Source organism: Centroberyx affinis, unplaced genomic scaffold, assembly GCF_046629955.1.
Source record: "Centroberyx affinis isolate AG114_WGS23_722 - 3 ecotype Tasmania unplaced genomic scaffold, CSIRO-AGI_Caff_v1 ptg002918l_1, whole genome shotgun sequence".
NCBI lineage: Eukaryota > Metazoa > Chordata > Actinopteri > Beryciformes > Berycidae > Centroberyx > Centroberyx affinis.
The window spans coordinates 97,887-120,000 of NW_027281040.1; the positions used below are offsets into that span (position 1 = coordinate 97,887).

General features: G+C 40.7%; 8 non-coding genes across 8 annotated transcripts; 4 read left to right on the forward strand and 4 right to left on the reverse strand.

The window, feature by feature from the left end:
* The first annotated feature begins 3,221 nt into the window (after positions 1–3,221).
* Positions 3,222–3,295, forward strand: trnan-guu (transfer RNA asparagine (anticodon GUU)). Its single transcript has one exon. It is a non-coding gene; the product is annotated as a tRNA-Asn (tRNA).
* Positions 3,296–4,461: 1,166 nt separating this feature from the next.
* On the reverse strand, positions 4,462–4,535 carry trnan-guu (transfer RNA asparagine (anticodon GUU)). Its single transcript has one exon. It is a non-coding gene; the product is annotated as a tRNA-Asn (tRNA).
* A 1,882-nt stretch (positions 4,536–6,417) lies between these two features.
* Positions 6,418–6,491, reverse strand: trnan-guu (transfer RNA asparagine (anticodon GUU)). Its single transcript has one exon. It is a non-coding gene; the product is annotated as a tRNA-Asn (tRNA).
* A 198-nt stretch (positions 6,492–6,689) lies between these two features.
* trnak-cuu (transfer RNA lysine (anticodon CUU)) lies at positions 6,690–6,762 on the forward strand. Its single transcript has one exon. It is a non-coding gene; the product is annotated as a tRNA-Lys (tRNA).
* A 4,308-nt stretch (positions 6,763–11,070) lies between these two features.
* On the reverse strand, positions 11,071–11,143 carry trnav-aac (transfer RNA valine (anticodon AAC)). Its single transcript has one exon. It is a non-coding gene; the product is annotated as a tRNA-Val (tRNA).
* A 458-nt stretch (positions 11,144–11,601) lies between these two features.
* Positions 11,602–11,675, reverse strand: trnan-guu (transfer RNA asparagine (anticodon GUU)). Its single transcript has one exon. It is a non-coding gene; the product is annotated as a tRNA-Asn (tRNA).
* A 207-nt stretch (positions 11,676–11,882) lies between these two features.
* Positions 11,883–11,955, forward strand: trnak-cuu (transfer RNA lysine (anticodon CUU)). The gene has a single exon. It is a non-coding gene; the product is annotated as a tRNA-Lys (tRNA).
* A 352-nt stretch (positions 11,956–12,307) lies between these two features.
* On the forward strand, positions 12,308–12,379 carry trnag-ucc (transfer RNA glycine (anticodon UCC)). Its single transcript has one exon. It is a non-coding gene; the product is annotated as a tRNA-Gly (tRNA).
* Positions 12,380–22,114: the final 9,735 nt, after the last annotated feature.

The window sequence follows — 22,114 nt, forward strand, 5'->3', positions numbered from 1 at the left end:
GCAAAACCTGTTAGCAGGCTCTGGCGCTCCATCCACCAACACCTCTGCCTCCATCCACACGTCTGCTGCTGCCCCCCCCCCAAAGACGACACTTGAGACATCATGGCTTTTCCCCTCCCCCTACCACTCCCTCAGATAACACCATGGACACCCACCCCCACCCCCGTCTGTCCCCCCGCCTGTCCTCCACACTGGACGAGCGCTCAATGACCCCATCTCCCCCCTCTTCTCTCAGCCCCGGTCTGTTTTCCACACCAGAGGACAGTTCAACACCCCACCTCCCCTTCCCCAGCCCATTCATCACTTCCAGCCCAGGGCAGCTCTCCAAGCTGCGAATAAACAAAGCTGGAGGTCCAGACAACATCAACCCTAGGGTGGTCAAGGGCAGCTTGCAGGAGTATTTCAGCACCTCTTCAATCTTTCTCTAAAGCCCCTTTCACACTGGTCAAAAAGCCCACTAACACCCGCTAACATCTGGCTTTTGTCTTCAGTGTGAAAGGGTACAATCGGCATTCATTCCCGGGTCAAATGACTCTGCAGTAGTCACAGGTATTTATCGGCTCCAGCTCCGATCGGCAGTGATGGGAACATGACACCCGGGTGGACACGCTAATTTGCAACGCTATGACGCGCGTTGAAGTTCCAGACGTTATTGTTATTTATTTACGTCAGTTCCGACAGCCACATATATATATGTGGCTGTCGGAACTGACGTCCAGTAACTTACCAACTACACCACTCGGCTGCTCCAAACATCAGACCATGTGCGTCGTGAGTAGCTTGTTCTTCTTAGGGGATTAAGCCCTCACTACCATCAATATCACTGCTGCATGAAACGCTGCATAATTCAAACCGTTAATAATAATTCTGTTGCACTTGTAAGGTCCGATGACGTCATTCTGCATAATAATTAGCCATGTGCTTCTGTTTGTTTGAGAGGGGAGAAAATTTGGAATAATGGGCCATCGGAACAATGGCATGGCACCGTTCAGTCGGCGTTGAGTTTGAAAGAGAGACTGAAGCAAAAGATATAAAAAAGCAACCACCGTAACATTGTCACTGGCTTCCATGCTGCTTTCTACTGTTTGCTAACCCTGTTTTCCGGGGCGCGTTCGTGACCTCGAACGTGACACATCAGAAAAAAAACAGAAAGGCAAACTTGTCTACTGGCAATGTGAAAGGAGTCAAGCAATGTGAAAGGAGTCTATCGCCTATTTTTAGCGGGTTTACCCGCGTTTAAAAAACCTGCATATACGCGCTAATTTTGGTGTAAAAAGGGTATAAGGCTGAAGAAGGTTCCCCAGCTGTGGAAGACCTCCTGCAGTGTCCCAGTGCCTAAGAAAGGACGTCCCAGTGCTCTCAATGACTACAGCCCAGTCGCCCGGACCTTACGTCATGAAGACCTTTGAGAGACTGGTTCTGCAGCACGTCAGGCCCCTGGTGGGCGGCTCCCTGGACCCCCTGCAGTTTGCGTGACAGGCCCAAATCAGAGTGGAGGGCTTATTCACACCTGGAGAGGCCAGGGGGCACTGAGAGTATCTACATGGTCAGGGATGAGTCCACTGTGCAGCTTGACAGTCAGTCCAGCCGCTAAAACACTCGCTTCGATGGAACAGCTGTACCAGGGTCGGGAGGCAGAAATAGTGTCCTGCCAACTTCACCAGCCGGGGGAAATCTTCCTGCAATCCCTGTCATTGTGCTTGTAGACGTGCTATATGTCAACCTTGTATTACAATGAACAGTGTCGTCTTTTCGGGTGTAATGCTCCTACACTGGACTTTTCGCCCGCTTGCTTGGCTTTCCTCTTCCTCTGTGTAAGCGGTGAAAGTTAAATTGTGCCCTCATGGTGGTAAATAATTTCAGCATAAAATGAGAAATAGCACATAGCCTATATTGCGATTAATCAGTTAAAATATGCTTGATCGATCGAATTCTTAGCTGAGATTAATCGATTTTCGAGTAATCATTAACATTAGGGTTGGGCAATGTCTACCAAATTGGCATATGACGATGTCCACAGTGAAACATCGCGATGGACGATGGCATCGTTGTTTGGGGGGGGGGATTTTATAGACTAACAAGAAAAGTTGTTCTTCCATATGTCCGTAATGAAACGGACAAGGCTCTCATGTGAGCTGCTCTGGTACACTTTCTTTTATACTTTTTACATGCATGCAGCCTATGTTGGATATTAAAAACTATTTCTATTTTTTGCACATTTGAGCCCACAGCCCATCCTCACCTAATCACCTGGTTTTTCCTTACTTTTCATTCCAATAGCCTATGCTTAAGCAACATCATTAAGCAGATCGTCTGATTATAAAAAAAAATATTTAAAATACTAGTCATAGTGATGTAACTGCATAACTGCAGCACTTTGCTTCATGTTTGGTAGGCGTAGTAGTCTGACTCCTACCTTTTTGAAATTTCGGTTCCTAGGAGAAAACGGGGATTCAATGAGAGCCCGTTGTCCGGGCAGTGCAACCCAGTTGAACTTTTTCTTGACGGATTCATCACCGCATATCAGAGGTGGTTTTTTTTTAAATAGCGTTGACGTTCCAAAACAACCCAACGGACAGAAATCTATCCGTTAGTAATTCTGTCCGTTTTCTGACAGATCAGTGTGGCCAGAGTTCGCTCTGTAGGTAAGTTTTAATCCGGTTTTGAGATAGGCTACAAATAAAGACTCACCCCCTGATTTACTAAGGCAGGTGCAAACCAGGTAGATTTAAAAATAAATTTTATGTCTGCGCTTAAATTAAAACATGCTTTCACTGGGCGGTAAATAGTGTGATTAAATAAGCCGTTTTTCCTTTAGTAAATCAGGTGCAAGGAGCTATTATAATAATTTGAATAAACCCATCCTTCATTTCTGCGCTCTCTGGCTGACACTCCTTAAAAAACATATTCATCAGTTATGTTTTGATAAAGTACTCTTACGGTTTTTTACTCGTGAAGCTTCTTTGCACTTTCAGTAACGCGGTGGGGGGGGGGGGGGGGGGCTTTAAATCACGATGTTGCGATGTAGAGGGCTCAGTGGTCGATGACTGTCCGATGGATCAACCCTAATTAACATCCCTAGTCACCATTCCTATACACTATTCAAACAACAATTCTTCCATTTTATTGCTCAGGGAGCAAAGGCTGGAAAAGCACATACAAGGGAGAGCAGGTTGGAACCCGATTCGACTAGCAAGTGCCCTTCGTGGAAGCACTGCGTGGTCTCTGTGGCGCAATCGGTTAGCGCGTTCGGCTGTTAACCGAAAGGTTGGTGGTTCGAGCCCACCCAGGGACGGGCCTTTTATGAATTAATAATTTAAAAACGTTGTTACAGTTTTTTCTGAATGCTTAAACACTAACAGTGATTCTTGAAGCACTATCTCTGAACCCATTAACACTTGTAGCCAATGCAATTACCAAGTGTGCCAAACTGAATGCACGTTCTCTGCTTTACACTCAGTTTCTAATTTTATAACACACTTTTTGCAAAATTGTAAACACAACTCACTGCTTTACACTCAGTTTGCAATTTAATAACACACTTCTAGCAACACTGTAAACTTATGGCCAGACCCACAAAGACGGCGATATTTAGCCATTTTTTTCTGTTCTTTTTTTTCTAGCACAAATGTTTTTGTTTTCTTCTACTGCGCTTTTGAGGAGTGTTACTGTAGAACATTTTGAGAAAAAAAACAAAAACCTTTTCCCCTTATTTGTATTGATAGTGTGTTATGTTCGGAATACACATCCATACCTGTGTGTATGTGTGTTTACTACATGTATGACAAAACTTTATTGCAAACTGCTATGCCCTGCACACAGAAAAAGCAAAAGCCACAAGTGTTTTTCATTTATACTATCAGTGCGTAGTTGGTGCTTCGTGTGCTTATTCAAATGATGGGTTTGTGTGTACTGTATTGATGCAAAAACACAATTTGTTTTTAAAGCGTTTGAAGAGTTTTGCAAGAACTGTTTGCTTTTGCAAGAGATGTATAATGTTTTGCTGGTTTGGTGTAAGGTTTTGTGGTTAGTGTGTGGAGTTTTGCAAAAATAGCCTATACTTTCAAAGATAGTGCCTAAGCAATCAGAAAAAAACTGTAATATGTAGCACAGGCTATAAATATCAGACATGAATAAACTTCATGAAGACACCTCATCAAAATCTCACTTTTTTGTCATGCAAGCCATAATTTCACTCATTTCATTTTAATCTTTCATTTTATTGAAACCCTGTTTATGTGGATGTACTTACAATCATAAGGAGCAAAGATTTTGTTTTGTCAGTTTAAGCATATCTGAAAGCACCTTTTGACAACACAACAGTACATTCCATATAGCATACCAGTGTACAGTGCAAGAAGGGCATACTATATAGTTTACCTATACAGAATGTTGTAATTTATGCTGTTTCCAAGTAACCAGACACACACAACAGGCAGTCTGCTTCTCCCAAAATACTCCCGTCCCTGGGTGGGCTCGAACCACCAACCTTTCGGTTAACAGCCGAACGCGCTAACCGATTGCGCCACAGAGACAAGCTGACATGTGCAGACAAACAGAGGTTTTTTGCCTAAGCACTATGACGCTGGTGGACTGGTCGAGGGGACAGTGTTGACTGGTAGAAGGCAAACTGCTTCTTCATTGCTGCCCCCACCTCCATATGTATTAGTATAAATGAGAATTTGGTATAAATATCATAAAATCTATTAAAAAAAAAGTTTCATGCAAGATGGCAGCAGGTGTTTATCGCAGCCATGCAGGTGCTGTGGTCTCACCTTTCCTAAAATTAGGGGAAACCGCCTGTCTTTATCTGAAAGTCTTAAAAAAATGGACATTACCTCTATTATCATGAACAATGCGACTAAAAACCAACAGGCTACCAAAATGCAAATCACACGAAAATGCTATGGGATCCGAAAGTAAAACCTAAGGTAATCCTTGGTGGACACTTAAATATTAGGAGTGTAGTGTCAAAGACTGAACAACTTGAACAATTGCTGATGAACTCCAATATTGATTATTTGTGTCTCTCCGAAACATGGTTAACCCCAGCAACTCCATTAGCTGTTTATAGTTTTCCAGGTTATAATGTTTATAGATGAGACAGAAATCATAGTAGGGGAGGCGGGGTTTTGATTTATGTTAAAGATGTTCTTTGAAAATATTTTTCAATATTAATCTGGACTGAGGGAGCAAACATTCAGAGTCAGAGTTAAAAAGTGAATATTAACATTATCAGTCCACTCAGTGGATACTGACTAGCATGGAAAAAAATATCCCTCACGCGTGGGCAGTGGGAGGCGAACAGACGGGTCCGGTGAGAGAGTGAGTGAGCGAGAGAGAGAGAGAAAGACAGAGACCGAGCAACAGAGAGAGAGAGGGGGAGCAACAGAGAGAGCAAGCGAGAGAGAGAGAAAGAGAGAGAGAGAAAGAGAGAGCGAGAGAGATTGCGTGGAGCAATTAGGGGCTGAGCGAATCAATGTGCTACACGCAGTTCTACGATTAAATAGTGAAAAAAAAGAAAATTTGTGGCGCTCAGTGCTGATATTGAGGCGGCCGGCCGTTCTCTCGGACAGATAAAAAAAATCAAAATAAAAAATGCTAATATGGGTCGCCAAATATACTTTGGCGTCCGTTAATATACCTGGGCGGCCCGCCCAAGTAAAGTCTATGTGTGGGAAACACTGGTTGGGAATGTGATTTTGACTGTAATTCTTTTATTGTATATTCTATTTGTATTTTGCACTGTTTTTATGTCTACCCGTCTAAGGGACTACAGATGGAAATTAGCTAGTAGCTAAATCTGGTGCAAAGCATCTCTTTTCATTACTTGAGATTAAAGTTTTTGTACATGGTCCCTGACAAAATAAACAAATAAAATAAATAAATGTGTTCATGTTGTTTCACCAGCAAGCCTCTATAACACTAGGTGCTGGTCATCCCAACTTGTCAGTGGTCTTCCAACAGGACGCTAATGCTGCTTTTCCACCGCATGGTACCAGCTCAACTCGACTCAACTTTTTTGGTTTTCCACTGGGCAAGTACCAGGTACCAGGTACCATATTACCTGGTACCTGGTACTTTTTTTGGTAGCACCTCCGTCGAGGTTCCAAGCGAGCTGTCACCAAAAGCACATTCTACTATCTGCAGTGGAAAACCAAAGTGGTACTACCAAAAGTGAGTAGAGTCAAGTCGAGTCGAGGCGAGTTGAGCCGGTACCATACGGTGGAAAAGCGGCATTAGTGTGGTTGCTATGAAGTAGCTTCTGCAAAGGACCTCTGTGACAAATATATTAACACAGGCACTGCACGTGGCATTTTTTGCCCATTTTGCAAATCAAGTAGTAATTAATAGGCAAGTTTAAAATCAACTAGATGTAAACAACACACAGCATTGCCTTACTTCAAAAACACTTCTCGTCCCTGGGTGGGCTCGAACCACCAACCTTTCGGTTAACAGCCGAACGCGCTAACCGATTGCGCCACAGAGACATGCTTTGCTGTGCCCCGTGTAATGGATTTTGTCTATTTGTCTTTGTCACAGTTACAAAGGTATGCCGAGTGGCAAGTTGACTGGGGGTGGTGCCGATGGCTATACAAGTGTGATTGGGGGAGGGGCAGCTGTGGCAACACGGATTGACAGGAGAAGGGCAGGGACAAAACATATGGTGCTCCCCTAAAAACCTTGTAGCCCGGCTAGCTCAGTCGGTAGAGCATGAGACTCTTAATCTCAGGGTCGTGGGTTCGAGCCCCACGTTGGGCGCTAGTTTTTGATGTAGAGCTAGTAATTATCAAAACCACTGACATTTTTATTACAAATAAGCAATGATTATTGTGTATACTCCTTGAAATCCTACGTATTTTTTAGGACATGTGACCTATACACATTAAATGGTCGGTTAAGCCTAAACAAGTTAGACAGAGCAAAGGTAAATACAGTGATACTGTCTGGTACTCCAAATATTCTGTTATTTTCCTTAAATGACCAAAGGTGCTGCTTCCTTGGCAGAGTAAGCCAGCTAACTTAGTTGGAAAAGCCTAGCAATAGCTGGCAAACAAACTAGAAACCTAAAAAGAGAAAAAAGGAACTCAACATGCCCCTCCATTGTTCTGTGCCTGGTTACAAAAAAGTAACTGTCTTAACAGTAGTAGTAGTAATAGTATGGGCAGTCAAATGAACTGCAAAATCAGTACGGGCCCTGTATGGGCCCAGTGAGGGCAGCCCACACAACATTTGGGCTTCGTGAGGGCCAAGAGTGGGCATGACGAGGAGGAAGAAAAGAAAGCCCACCTAGCTTCATATCTGTTTGTTTTCATTTAACTTGATCAAGCACATTTGGGAATGCTTTGACACAATGCTTTAAAGGATATGATCCTTAAACGTTAACTATGGAAAGGGGTTAATTTGTTAATAGTCTAATGGGGATGCAAATCTTGCTTCTTTTTTGACAGGTGACCGAGCCTTATTAACCACCTGGATTGCACACAAGCTCAAAAACTAGCGAAAAGTGAACGCATTTCACTCTCTCTTTCATATCCTCAAGTTAGTCAAAGTCAATTACATATTATAGTAGTCTGTTTCCAATAGATTATGCTTAAGCAACATACACAGTGGTTATAACGTTATGCATGCATGTTTGACTTTGCTTGCAGGTGAAGGGACATCAAGCACACTCATATCTGCATCTGCATCTTCCTTGCAGCCCTGAGAAATACACATCCACCCCATCTATTGCTATTGTGAGCCTAAGTCAACTGCATATTACAGTAGCACGTTTGTTTCCAATAGATAATGCTTAAACAATATAAACTGTGGCTATAACGTTATGCATGGTAAACTGACATCAAGCACACCCCCATCCGCATCTGCATCTTCTTTACTGCCTGGAGAAATAGCTGCATCTACCCTATCTACCACTATTACACAACCTGCAAGAAGTGAATCAATTAAGGCAGAACCTACTGACCCTGCAAATACTGACCCAAATAAAATCTGATTTTACATTTCCAAAAAGATGATCGGAGAAGTTGCCAACGCCACAACTTTTACAGAACATTAGTAATTGGAGAAAAAAATCTAAAATCACAAGAGAAGCTGGCTTAGTTAATTCAAGAAAAACAATAGTCTATATTGTTTCTACTGCAAGCGCTTCTATGAAAATAATATAAACTGATCAGTGAAGGCCTTAATGACTGGAAAAATTGCAGTCAACTACTCAAAACACATGATAACGGTCCATGTAAATATAACGCTGAAATCATGGTCAGAAACTAGATGAACAGTACAGAGGCTGTACAATACAAAGCTCCACAAGTTAGCCAAGTACTTTTGGAGGTGAGAAAGCCACCGATTCAGCTATAAAAATCAAGGCACAATGCTTGGCTGAGGAGGCTGGACCATACCGGTTTGCAATCTGCATTGTGGTGTGGAATGGTTGTGATCCACAAAGAGGCAGTTCTCATATGAGTCTCCTGATGAGACTATGAATGATGCATGGAAAATGCATCATTCATGCAAGTCACATTTTTCAATGTGGTTGTTTGTATCGCATCTCTGCAAGAGATGTGGGGTGCTTGTCAACTTCCCTAACCTGCCCAATGACGAGTCAACAAACAGTGTGCAAAAACACTGAGCAACACTCTGAGCTGTGGTGGGCAGAAAGATATAGATGGAAATGAGTTGGCACTGGAGATTTCAAATTTAGCTACAAAGACCAGCATGGAGCTTTTGCCATTATTAGAGGAGGAGAAACAGGGAATTTTATCCCAACATGTGGGTGGCCCTTGGAGTCTAGCCCCTTTCACACATGCAGCCTGTTGCGTAAATGTACTGGCATAGGGCGCCAGTGTGAACAGGAGCCAGTGTCGAAATGCCAGTAAATCAGTTCCACCAATTTCACTGTTCAAGACATAACATTACTGATAAAGTTCTGTATCAACCGTATGTATGAACAATGCCACAACACCACGAGCAGCACGTTAGGATGCTCTGTTGCCGAACTGTAGGACGGCAGGTGCCATACAATGATGTCACTGATGACTTTGCTCCAAGAAAGTTCAGACGTGTTACATTTTAAGATGTTAGCAGTCCAGTGACCGCTTGGCTCCCTGCTGTGGCCAAATATAGACATATCTAAGCATTGACAGCTTATGGTAAATATCTACTGTATATTAAAAAAATGTTTTTACTTTTATAGGGTGCAATCATTTGTTGTGTTTGTTATTTCATGTTAATATTATGTGTATTCTTTATTTATTGTTTCATTATTGATCGTTAAATTGTTATTTATATTGTTAAGATCTTAATATTTTTTGTTAATTGCAGGTGCCTTTACATAATATTTGAACTAAAGAGCAATATTTTTCCATTATTTATTTTGTGTGCAATATTTTAAGACCAAGTGCCGTCTTATATTTACATTTACTACTTTTGTTAATTGCACTAATATTTTTTACTGAGAAATAAAAGAAAATAAATGTGTTGTGAAGCAAGTATGGTGTTTGTTGTTGCTGTTGTCTCATTCTACGGTCAAAGCATATACCGTATATAGGGGTTCCTTCTCAGGATCTTCCCTAGGGCTCCAAAATGGCTAGGGCCAGCCCTGGCTGGGTGCAAAAACAGAGACAGGAAAACTCTGCTTATCTAGATTCTCTACCATTAAAGTGCAATGACCATGTCAGAAATCTTGGTATTATTGTGGATGCAGACCTGAACTTCCAATGTCATATCAACATCATCACTAGAAGCACTTTAACCACTTTAAGAACATTTCCAAAGTAAGATGTCTCTGTAGATTCATGTCAGTCATCCAGGTAGGAAGATGTCCAACAAAAAATACTGGACTTAAAATGAAGAGTTAAAGATGTTTTGCCACTCATTCAAGAGGCTTCATTAGTTCCACTTAATGATGGGGAATTCACCGGCATTTAACCTCTGTGGGTGATTCACACCATGAAGTCATGTGAGAGTCGTTCAGGTCACACGAGTGAAGGTGCAAATAGGTGTGAACAGGTGTGAAACTGCTGGGTGAGATGTTGAAACCCCAGAGGATGTTAATGAGAGAGATATGAGAGAGATAAGTTCGGGCCAGTCTGTTGTGATGACCATCTCTCACAGAGCCAAAGAACAGAGGTAGCCTGGTCACACTAACACTAACCTCATACACCACCACGTTGAAACCCCTCCAGGGGTGACAATTCATACACGCCCATACAGACTGCCTGAATACAAACAAACAGTGGTGCAGGAAGAGAAGAGCAGAAGAGCCCCACAGTGACTAGTGACATTGTGTTTGTCCTCAAAGCCAGATGGATCTATACAGTTCTGTTTTTGATACACCGTTCATAAACTGAACAGTGTATCAAAATTCAATGCCTATCCAATGCCAAGGGTCGACAAACTCCTGGATCGGCTTGGCACAGCCCGCTTTTTAACAACACTGGATTTTTCTCCTCGAGTCTTTGAGGCAATGAACCGAAGAAGTGTGCAGTTGGACAGCAGTAGGTATGGTATCTGGGGTACCACTTGGGTTGCGGGCTGGTGCATCCTCAGATAGATAAGACAGCAGCAATTGCTGACTATTACAGACACATCATTGCAACATTCCCGGAGCTGACCAGACCCCTGGCTGACCTCACCCAAAAAGGTGCCTCAGATCTGGTCCAGTGGACGGAGGCAGTGTCAGCTGGTGGTTGAGAAAGTAAAAAAGCCCTTTGTGGGGAACCACTCCTTCACAAGCCTAACTTTTCTCTCCCTTTCATCTTACAGACCGATTCATCTGACAGAGGGCTGTTTTGTCCCAGGAGGTGGAGGGAGTCAATCGTTGACATGGACAGTCGGTCATCAGCCGGACAGGCAGTAGGGATATGTGGCAGCTCACCACCATTGAAAACTCATATTTGTAATCAAAGCTCTTCACAAAGCTTCTTCGAACTGCTGAAGGGAGGCAATTCAAGCCAGATGAGTCATATGCATTTCACACAGATGGTTGAAGTTACAGAAATTGAAACAGAGTTGAAAAGAATGACAGTCTGACGTTTTCTGGATATACTACCACTGATTACACAAAAGTGTTTCCGCCCGGTTTCGAACCGGGGACCTTTCGCGTGTTAGGCGAACGTGATAACCACTACACTACGGAAACTTGCTATACTGCATGAAGGATCCCAGTCCAAATAGCAGATACCTAACATCTACACAACGTGGCATTCATGCTTCTCATGTTTTCATGAGGAAGCATGGAGCAAAGGTTGGGAAAATCACATACCAGAGAGAACAAGTTGGAACCAGCATTAATCCACACTGTGCCCCTCCCACTGTTGTCTTGTGGTCTCCAGATGTCACAGCATGTGTGAAGTTGTAATGTGAAGTGTAATCTCGGACAGGAAAGGCAGTACAATGTAGATATGTCTGTAGTCTCATCATCCACAAATTTAAGATAGGACAACATGGGCAAATACTATACTAATACACCAAAGCAAGAAATGCATATTACATAACTTACAGATAAATACTTTGCAATTCATGCTGTATGTAATAGGGAGGTGTCCAACCAACCAGACATGAACAAGAGGCAGCATTTCTTTCTCAAAAAAGACTATGCGTCCCTGGGTGGGCTCGAACCACCAACCTTTCGGTTAACAGCCGAACGCGCTAACCGATTGCGCCACAGAGACAAGCTTGCAGCAGTGTTAGTACAAGGGCTTTTTGTCTCAGCACTAGCATGCTGGTTGACTGGGGGAGGGTCCACTGATGACACAGGGGGTTGACTGGTCGAATGAATGGTATGGTCTTAGGTCATTGGGGGAAGGGCAGCTGTGAGTTCAGGGGTTAACCGGGTCTGTACAGGGACAAAAGAAGATGTGCTCCCTTACTAACACCCAGCCCGGCTAGCTCAGTCGGTAGAGCATGAGACTCTTAATCTCAGGGTCGTGGGTTCGAGCCCCACGTTGGGCGTCCCTTTTTGATTGATTATCCTGTTGGTTGTGCAGAGGAATGATTTAGAGTGCAGAGTTAGTGTTTTGTCAAAACTGGATCAGTGCTGTCTGAAAAATCACCTGAGATATAGTGCCTCAGCACTGCACGCTGTGAGGCTTCAGATATGCAATTGATTTCGCCATGGTTTGCCAATCTCATTTCCCCTCAGGAATGATGTATATATCTGTTTACAATGTGTAGAACTCATTCATGAAGAGAATTTACTTTTTTTCCCTTTACAAACAGATCAAACTATCCAGTTCAGTCCACAGTGAAACATTGTCCTGTCATTGAAACATATTTAAGTCACTGCGAGACCCCATTGCAACATGCGTTGGTGGTATAGTGGTTAGCATAGCTGCCTTCCAAGCAGTTGACCCGGGTTCGATTCCCGGCCAACGCAATGAGTTTTTGAGATTTCATTTCTAATAATTTCATTTTTATTATATACTTTCATTTTCCTTAAGACTGCACTTCCATTACTCTCCTCTCCCTCTCTCCCTCTCCTCTGGGTCCATCCTCATTTTGCATTTTTATTCTTGATTTACACTAAAATTAGTAATTAAAAATAACAGAAAGTATCTCTCCTCTGGTATCCCTCTGCTATGTTCTTTTCTATCAATAAAAATGCTATTTGGCGAAGTTATGTTCTAAAACAGGGGTAATCAAACGTGTAAAAAAAAAGTGGACCTTTAATAAAAACAAGTTCAATGGTCCGGAACAATGCCAGTGAAACGCACTGACATAAATCAACATCCATAACTTGTCCATAACATAACTTAAACATAACTTAAAGTACACACATTCAATGGTACAGTATGGTGGCGTGATCAGTGGGGGAAATGGCACTGTTTGCCTGTAACCAATGCCTGTGTTTTGTGATCATCCGTCATTTCCGGTGCACGTACAGGTGATATATATAAATGTAAGTAAACAAACAAACAATATTTAGAGGATTTAGACATATTTATGAAATTAACTCATCTGCAATATTTTATTACTCATTGTTCTGTGTAATTGTTGTTATTTATTCTTATTATTAATTATTATGCCTGCTTAAGGGCAAGTGTGTTCCATTTCAAATATTCTGCTCCCCCTCAGACGCCACCCCCCTGCTGTGCAAGTGGCCACTCGCGTTACGTATGGTACTACATATTACCAAGTGCCAAGGGGAAGTGAAGGAGGGCCTGTTAAATGACTAATGAAACGCAGCTAAGGTGTTTGCTCATAAAACCTTCTTGCCTTCAACGCACTACCGTTTCCTTCTGTTACTTCCTGTTTGCTATGTTGTGGGGCAACTGACTGTGCCCCTGTCCTTTTGATCAAGTACCTAGTTCAGGAGTTTTAGCTGTTCCATTTTCAGCTAACTTGTCCTTGTGGTAGGGTCGTCAATGCTGCTGACAACAACATAGTTGTAGTGTTGCTGCTGGTATGGAAGCGCGCCTTTACAAATCTTGCAAATGGTTTGCTTTTTGTTCACGATCTCTGACTCATTTTCATACATAACAGGAAAACCAAAAAACTGTCAGACTAGTGACTTGAACGGTCAGTTCAAGTCACTAGCATTCTCAATCTCCAGCCTAGTTTCGCTAGCCATGCTGTCACCTTGATCTCAGCTCACCAATGTAAAGTGAGATAGAGGCAGAGTGAAAGACCATTTATGCAAAGCAGAATAGTGCCACCCTATGTTTAAAACAAGTAACCGCTGATAAATCTACCATAAGTAGTCTACATATTTGTCCAGTATGGTCATAAAATATGTTAATGTAATCTTGCGATACACAATACACAGGTATATTTCGTCTCGCTTTTATTTTGTATCGTGAAATCCAATACAACGATATTTTGTCTCATGCCTAATTATTACCGTTAATGTTGCAGTAATAATAGTTGTTTTTGCTACTGGTCTTATTGATGTTTCTTGTTCATTTGTTGCTTAAATAGTTGTGGTTTTTGTTGTGTTGTTATAACACCTTGTTTCTGGTTGGTATTACTGTCATCTTTATAATTAATCGCAGTTCACAGTATTTTGTCCAAGATGATCAAAATTGGTAGTTTAATTTTTTAGTAACCTTGTATCAAGTTAAACATAACTTAACTGTATTTGAAATGTTTTGTATGTAGGCTATAATCTATCTATCTATCCATCTATCTACGTATCTATCTATCATTTAAAATCAACTTACCTTTATATTTCACTGTGGGTTGAGGTTCAAATTGGTTTTCTGCTCAAAAATAAAGACAGTATCACCTCTGTTGACCGTTTGACGCAAACTACACAGTATAAAAATGGTTCAGCTTTCTCTACTGAACTGCACTAAAATGTAATTTAAAAACAACAACCACAACTACTTCTACAGCATAGAGGTCACAGAAACAGCCGCCAGCCACAGTACTCATTAATCTAACAGCCTTAACTAAACTGGAATGAATGAATGAATGAATGAATGAGCAAGCTCTAGATGGAGTGTTAACCTATTTAGGAACACTGGTTAAGTGATACTGACCATACAGTACCCTCTCCATCAGTATCCCTTGGGTCACCTTACACCTGATGCAGTACAGTCTGATCAGGGTTATCAGTGCCACATCGGGACAACAGTGGAGAGACAATAGTATTGCGTTCATCTTTGATATGATCTGTAATTATTTTGGGGTGTATTTGAATATAGCAGGTAACATAGTGGTATCAGTTTTAAGGTGTTGTAATATTATTATTATATCATCTTAAAGCCTCTTCTCTGTCAGTATCAAACAGGTCACCTTATACCTGGTGAAGTGGAACCATGTTCACCAGTGCCACATTGAATCAACAGAGGGCTTTATCAGCATTAAATTATTAATGATTACTTATAGTGATATGACATTGGTTAAGTGATATTGAACATACAGTATCCTCTCTATCAGTATCCAATGGGCCACTTTACACCTGATGAACAGGGTTATCAGTGCCACACTGAAGAAAAAGGGAGGGAACTGTAAATATTTATTTACTGAACAATTATTTACAGTAATATAACATTAGTTAAGTGATATTCAGCTCAAAGTATCCGTATCCAGTGGGTCACTTTACACCTGATGAACAGGGTTATCAGTGCCACACTGGACTAACAGCAGGGGAATGTCATTATTAGATTAGATAGAAATTATACTTTGTAGTGATATAACATTAATTTAGTGATATTAAGTGGACATGACTCTCTCTGTCAGTATCAAAGGGGTCACCTTTTGGGTCACGACTTATACCTGGTGAAGTCTAATCAGGTTCACAAGTGCCATATTGAAGCTGCTTACAGTATCCACTCCATCAGTATCCAGTGGGTCACTTTACACCTGATGAACAGGGTTATCAGTGCCACACTGAAACAAAAGGAGGGAACTGTAAATATTTACTGACTAAACCTTTTTTTATATTAAAATAACGTTATTTAAGTGACGTTCAGCTCACAGTACCCTCTCCATCAGTATCCCTTGGGTCACCTTACACCTGATGCAGTACAGTCTGATCAGGGTTATCAGTGCCACATTGGGACATCAGGGGAGATACAATAGTATTGTGTTTATCTTTGATATGACCTGTAATTATTTTGGGGTGTATTTGAATATAACAGGTAACGTAGTGGTATCAGTTTTAAGGTGTTGCAATATCATATTCATCTTAAAGCCTCTTCTCTGTCAGTATCAAACAGGTCACCTTATACCTGGTGAAGTGGAACCATATTCACCAGTGCCACATTGAATCAACAGAGGGCTTTATCAGCATTAAATTACTAAACGATTACTCATAGTGATATAACATTGGTTAAAGGTTATATTGAACATACAGTATCCTCTCTATCAGTATCCAATGGGCCACTTTACACCTGATGAACAGGGTTATCAGTGCCACACTGAAACAAAAGGAGGGAACTGTAAATATTTACTTACTAAACCATTTTTTATATTAACATTATTTAAGTGACATTCAGCTCACAGTACCCTCTCCATCAGTATCCCTTGGGTCACCTTACACCTGATGCAGTAAAGTCTGATCAGGGTTATCAGTGCCACATTGGGACAACAGGGGAGAGACAACAGTATTGTGTTCATCTTTGATATAACCTCTAATTGTTTGAGGTATTATTATTTTACATTATTTTGTGGGGTGGCAAAAAATAATTAAATTATCTACTCATTTATGTCAATCACTCATTCATTTTGTATCTTATCTTATCTTTAATGGCATTCATTTATTCATTCCTTGATCTAGCTATAGCTGTTTCTCTACCTATCCATCTATCAGGATTCATTAAGTGCTTAGCAGAGTATCCATGTTCTATAAACATACCCTGACCTAGGTATCTTTACAAAGCATTAAAGTGTACTTCACGCAGCCTTACCTTCTTATTTCACTGTAGATTCAACCAGACTTTCCATTCATTTGTAATTATGGTGAACAATGCCGTCTTCCGGCTGTATGACGCAACAATATTGAGCCAGCAATGCACAAATGAACATTATTTGATCTAACAGCTTTCTCGTTTAAAACAAAGCAAATACTAGGGCCTTTGATGGAAACAGAACTACACACATACCATAGCTGCCAACACCCCTTGATTTAACTTCCTATATTTCCCTATTCCTAAGTTAAATTTAGCCAGGATTTCAGTAATTTTCATTTGGCTTTAACAAGATACTTCACTTGATAGAATATATGCAGAATATATGCATTATTTAGCACACTTACTACAATATGATTTCTTTGAACAATGAACTGCAAAGATTACAGTACACACAATTGTAATTGAGGAGTACAGGTAACTTGCAAGTGATGCTTCCAATCTCTCTTAATTCCTGTTAGCATCAAAAAGCTATTAAGTCTTACCACTTCACAGTCTGCTGACAGCAGACATAGAAATAAAGTCAACTTGGCTGCTATAAAAAATGTTAAGGTTTAGTTGACTGATCATCTCTAAGTACTAGCCTTAGATGGGACCTGAGTGTGTACCCTCTCAAGTTTGCTTCTCCATGTGTCTCTAATAGGCTGTGATCACATAGGACATTGTTTTGAACACGCCGGCACCTTTATTGTTTTTTCCAGTTATTTTAAATGGTTAGAGCAAGTCCTCCAAACTATGTACCTCGCATGTTGGACACAGTGGATTTTGATGTAGATTGAGCACCAGTATGGATAAAATTTCACATTTTAAAACTACTGAAACTTTCCAGTTTCAGTCTTATATATAATATGGTGCATGAAGAGCCATCATGGTCATTACCATCACTCTACCACTCACCTCCATTCACCTCAATTGTAGAACCAAAAAAAAAACCTGAAGAATTAGGGTAGTTACTGCCCTTGGTCTATTGTCTACAGAAATCATAGTGAGATAAGTGTGCTAAATAGTTTAATATAGCAAAGTGAAATATTGCTTTGCAAGCACTAACCGATATAGTCTGAACGGCCTCAGATGTCACTGTGATTCATTTGCATTTAACTTAGCCTATTTTCATCTTGAGTCTCACTATGGTGTGGCAAGAAGCAGCTGGTATGTGCATGGTATGTTGTTAAGATTTCCTTCAAGGATTTACATTGGTCATATTTGGACTCACAATGTAAGTAAATGGATCCTGAGGAGGTCAAAGCCATTCATGCTGTAATGGATTCAAAAGTAAAAACTGTATTTCCTCACTAGTGGCAGATAACAGAGAAATAAAAACCTGACCTCAGAGGGCCTACTCACCAATCAGATGTTTCTGAGTCACTGACCTTTGGACCTTGTTGTCCTTCTCTTGGCTAGCAGAAAGGTGTTATTCTGAAAGAATTTACATGCACGTCAGTGTGTCCAATTCCAGACAGTGTTGACCAAAACATTTATAATCAATAACGAATATATATCTCATCCTGTACTGCTTTCATTGTAGTTTCTCATAAATTAATCATTCTCCATTTGTCTTTTCTACAGCTGGACATCACCTTTACCTTATCTTGTAATTCATTTTCATCCAATCCCTGCAAGTGGATTCATAGCACACCGTTTTTGAGATGCAAAAGGCGTGTCTAATTCCGGACACTAATAGTGCATTCCACTGCACTCGGAACTCTGAGAAAAACAACTTCCAACACGGAAAAGTGCAACAGAACGGTCGTTCAAGTCGGAATTCGGGCAAGATTCATTCCGCGAGTTGTCCGACATAAACACAGCTGACATCACAGCATTAATCTGTACTTGTAACAACTTTGTAGTTTCCATTTGTGGAACTTTGTGGCGGCCCGCCACAATATCAGCACTGACCGCCACAAATTATTATATTTTTTTTTTCACTATTTCATTGTAGAGCTGCGTGTAGCGCATTGATTAGCTCAGCCCCTGCTTGAATCCGCGCGCTCTCTCCCCCTCACTCCCTTTCTCTGTCGCTCGCTCTCTCTCTCCTTTCGTTCTCTGTCTCTCGCTCTCTCTCTCTGTTGCTCGGTCCCTGTCTCTCACTCGCTCGCTTTCTCACCGGACCCGTCTGTGCACCTCCTGCGGGTGAGGGATATTTTTTTCCATGCCAAGAAGAACTAACAGCTAACGTTATTTGGCTACAGCTGGGTTTCTGAGATCAGCACGCCTTATAGCTGCTAGTCAGTATCCACTGAGTGGACTGTGTGTGACGGTAAGCAATGCATTAAAAAACACCAGCCTTATCCTTTAAATACACTTCGCAGATATATTCATTATTGTTAGTGGTGAATCCTCTACATGATGATGCGGTCGCGGCCTCTTGTTGCGTCCTCATAGAGCTGGCTAGTCACGTGGTACCATGGCTCATCAAGTGATTTTTCTGCTACTATAAAAAAAAATGGCCAAAACACGTCTGCTCGGAATTAACCTTATTAAATGTAGCTTCTCAAATATATATAAATTTGCGTCACTTGTCTTATGGTGGGAAACTCGTCAAAAAAAAAATCACAAGACCCGAAATCACATTAGAAAGTGTGTCCCCGAAACTGGCCGCAATAGCGCCTCTCATGAATATGTATAGCCTAACTTTAACATTAATTAGCAACCGTTAGTGTTTCAATGCATTTTGCATCTAACTATTCTTTTACCCTAAACTTATTTCGTTTCCAGGTTCACACAAACACAAAAGAAATGATAAGAAGTAGCCAAATTAGTTACCAACAAGATTAGTCCGGTTAAACTGGCCTAATTTAACTAAGTGAACTAGCCTACTCCTTAATTAGGAAGAATTCTCATGGGGCGAAGTTAATTGATTTATGAAGGGGCAATTCTTTGAGTTCGGGTTGTTAAAGTCTCGCCAGTTAATTTGTCAAGCTTATCAAAAGACACTGTTAACGTTAGCTGTTAAATGTTGCATTATCTGAGCTAATGTTAGTTCGGCTCTGGGCTAACTGCACGCGGTCATTAATGTTAACTAGCTAGCTTACCTGTGTTCTCTCCATCCCCAAATGTCAAATGTCTCAAACTCCGTCAAACAGGTGAAAAAAAATTCTCGTCAGAGCTTCCGTCGACTTAACACTCGACTCTACCGCAGGTTAAAGTCTGGCAGACGACATTTACCCACTTCTTTATACTTTTTGTTGTTTTTCTTGGCATCTTCGGGTTCTTTTTTTTTTCTCTCACTCCCGGCCGCTCCCAGCATCTTGGCCTGTACCACCTGACCTGACCTGACCTGTAACTGAACTTCTGGTGCGTTCAAGTAATGTCGGTAGTCATTAAGTCAATTCAGTGTCCGGAGCAACTGAAAGATCCAACCATAGTTCTAATCTATTAAATCTATTATTCTGACTTCATTCTCAGAACTCAAATACATTTTTCACATGTGGCCTCCTGACATCCTCTTCCATAGGCTTCAAACAACAGATATAAAGAAAATCATTTTACCACATATGTGTAGTGGTGTTAACTCTGTGTTGTGTTTTCTTTTGTAAAAGATGATAGTAGTAGTTGTCAATGCCTGTCTGCATGTTGTGTGAGTTGGATAAATTAAATGATGTCGCTGTCCCACTAGAAGAGAGATGATAGTGCTCTGGAAGACTGGAAGGAAATACTTTGTGTCTGCTGAGAGGACATTGGTAAACTGTACTGGGTTGGAATATTTTTTTGGCATTTCAATCATTGATGGACATGTAAAGATGAGATGCTATTGGGACGTTCCAGTACACTGTGAGTGGCTTTGTTCCAATTCCTCATAAAATGTTTAATGAACTTTACATCCAAGACTAAATAGCATTGCTGCACTGGTTAAAAACCTATATGATCAATACATTCATTTTCTGATGCACCTGAACACATCAGGGGTGCAACCCTCAGTGAGGTGACCCATCTCAATTTCTTGTAATTAGGAGTTTGTGTGATAACAATACAGCTAGAGCAGATGTCCCCAAAATTGCAAGTTAACAACCAAGAAAACGAAAAAATGCACAATATACATCTGTGTCATTATTCATAGTATTCTGTAAAATAACAGGTGCTTGTGATAAATTAACAGGTCACTATAATCAAATGACAGCCACAGCCAATGAGCTGTGTATATGGTAAAACACCATATTGGTAGGAAATGTGACATCATGGGAATACAATGAATAGGTAAGCTCATCATAATCACAATATCAAGATGCGTCACAGGCATTTCAAGTACATCACCAGATAATAATTGTATTGGATCAAAAAGACAGAACATTAAATCCCTAATTGGAAACGTACACAAATAGAAAAACATATATATCTATCGAAAAACTTACAAAAGATCTGAGATTAAAGTCTACATTGAGATCAGTGGAAAGCGTATTAGAATGTCCCACTCAAATAGAAGTACTGGTGTAAAAATCTACTTCACTAAAAGTAAAAAGTAACTCATTTAGAATATACTCAGAGTAACAGTTACTGAGATGTGATCTTTTCCAGGCAATTCTAAAAGGACTAGAGGACTGAGTTTAAACTAGATTCTTTGTTGTACATTCCCCAGTTTCTTTAAGTTTAGGGGTCAAATTTGATTTACATTTACACACAACTATCATTACCAAATATTGCTTTTGCCTCAACTAGCTTATCACTCATCAATCTACACATGATTGTGCACTACTGAGGTCACATTTCCCTGACAACATACCACTTCTGTCACAAGAAAGACACAACATGTATCATATGGTTTCTGTAATAGACCAGTCCTCAACTCAACTGTTTAAAGAGTATTTCTGTTGTTAATTTGTTACATGATCATAGTGACCCAATGTTCTGGGTCAAAGATGACTGATAGAGACTCCTGTATATAGTGACTCATGGCTTATTTACTTTCTAAACCCAAGCAGAATGGTGACAGTGTGTTTTTGTGTTCAAAAACCCTGTGTCGAGACTATCATGAAGCCTTTTGTAAACATGAGAAATAACCGTGAGCTTAGAATGATAAGGTTCTATCTGCCTTCGGGTTAGTTCTGAGATATTGAGCTTCAAAGTTCTCAGCATCCGTTGAGTTAAATGGAGATGGGTCCTTTTGTTTTAAAAAATGACAGACTCAAAAATCATTATTTTCAAAAAAATAACACCACACATATGTCAACAGGCACTCATAGAATAGGTTCATGCGACTAACTCAGTTTTGACAAAAAGGTCAGATAGAACCTTATAATACCAAGGTCACGTAATGTAATAATAATAATAATAATAATGATAATAATACATTTTATTTAATGGCACCTTTCATGGCACTCAATGTCACCTTAAATCATAAAGATCAGTAATAGAACATACAATAAACAACAAAGCACCAGTAATAAAACAATCAGTACAATCAACAGTAAGACATGTAATAAGCAACAGAGCATAGCCCAGCAACGAGTTAAAAATCAATATTGTAGTATAAAATAGGATGCAGTTAAAGTGAGTAAGCTAGTTTAAAAAGTTTTGAATTCTGTAATGGAGTCCAGTATGTGGATGTCTGAAGGAGGTCTGTGAGATAAGCAGGGGAGAGATTATGAAGGGCTTTAAATGTTAGTAATAAGATTTTAAAGTTAATCCGTTGTGACACAGGGAGCCAGTGGCATTGAATCAGCAGGGGAGTGACATGTTCAGTGGACTCTGAATGTGTGATAATCCCTGCTGCAGAGTTCTGGATGAGTTGGAGTCGGTGAATACGTTTGTTGGGGATGCCTGCC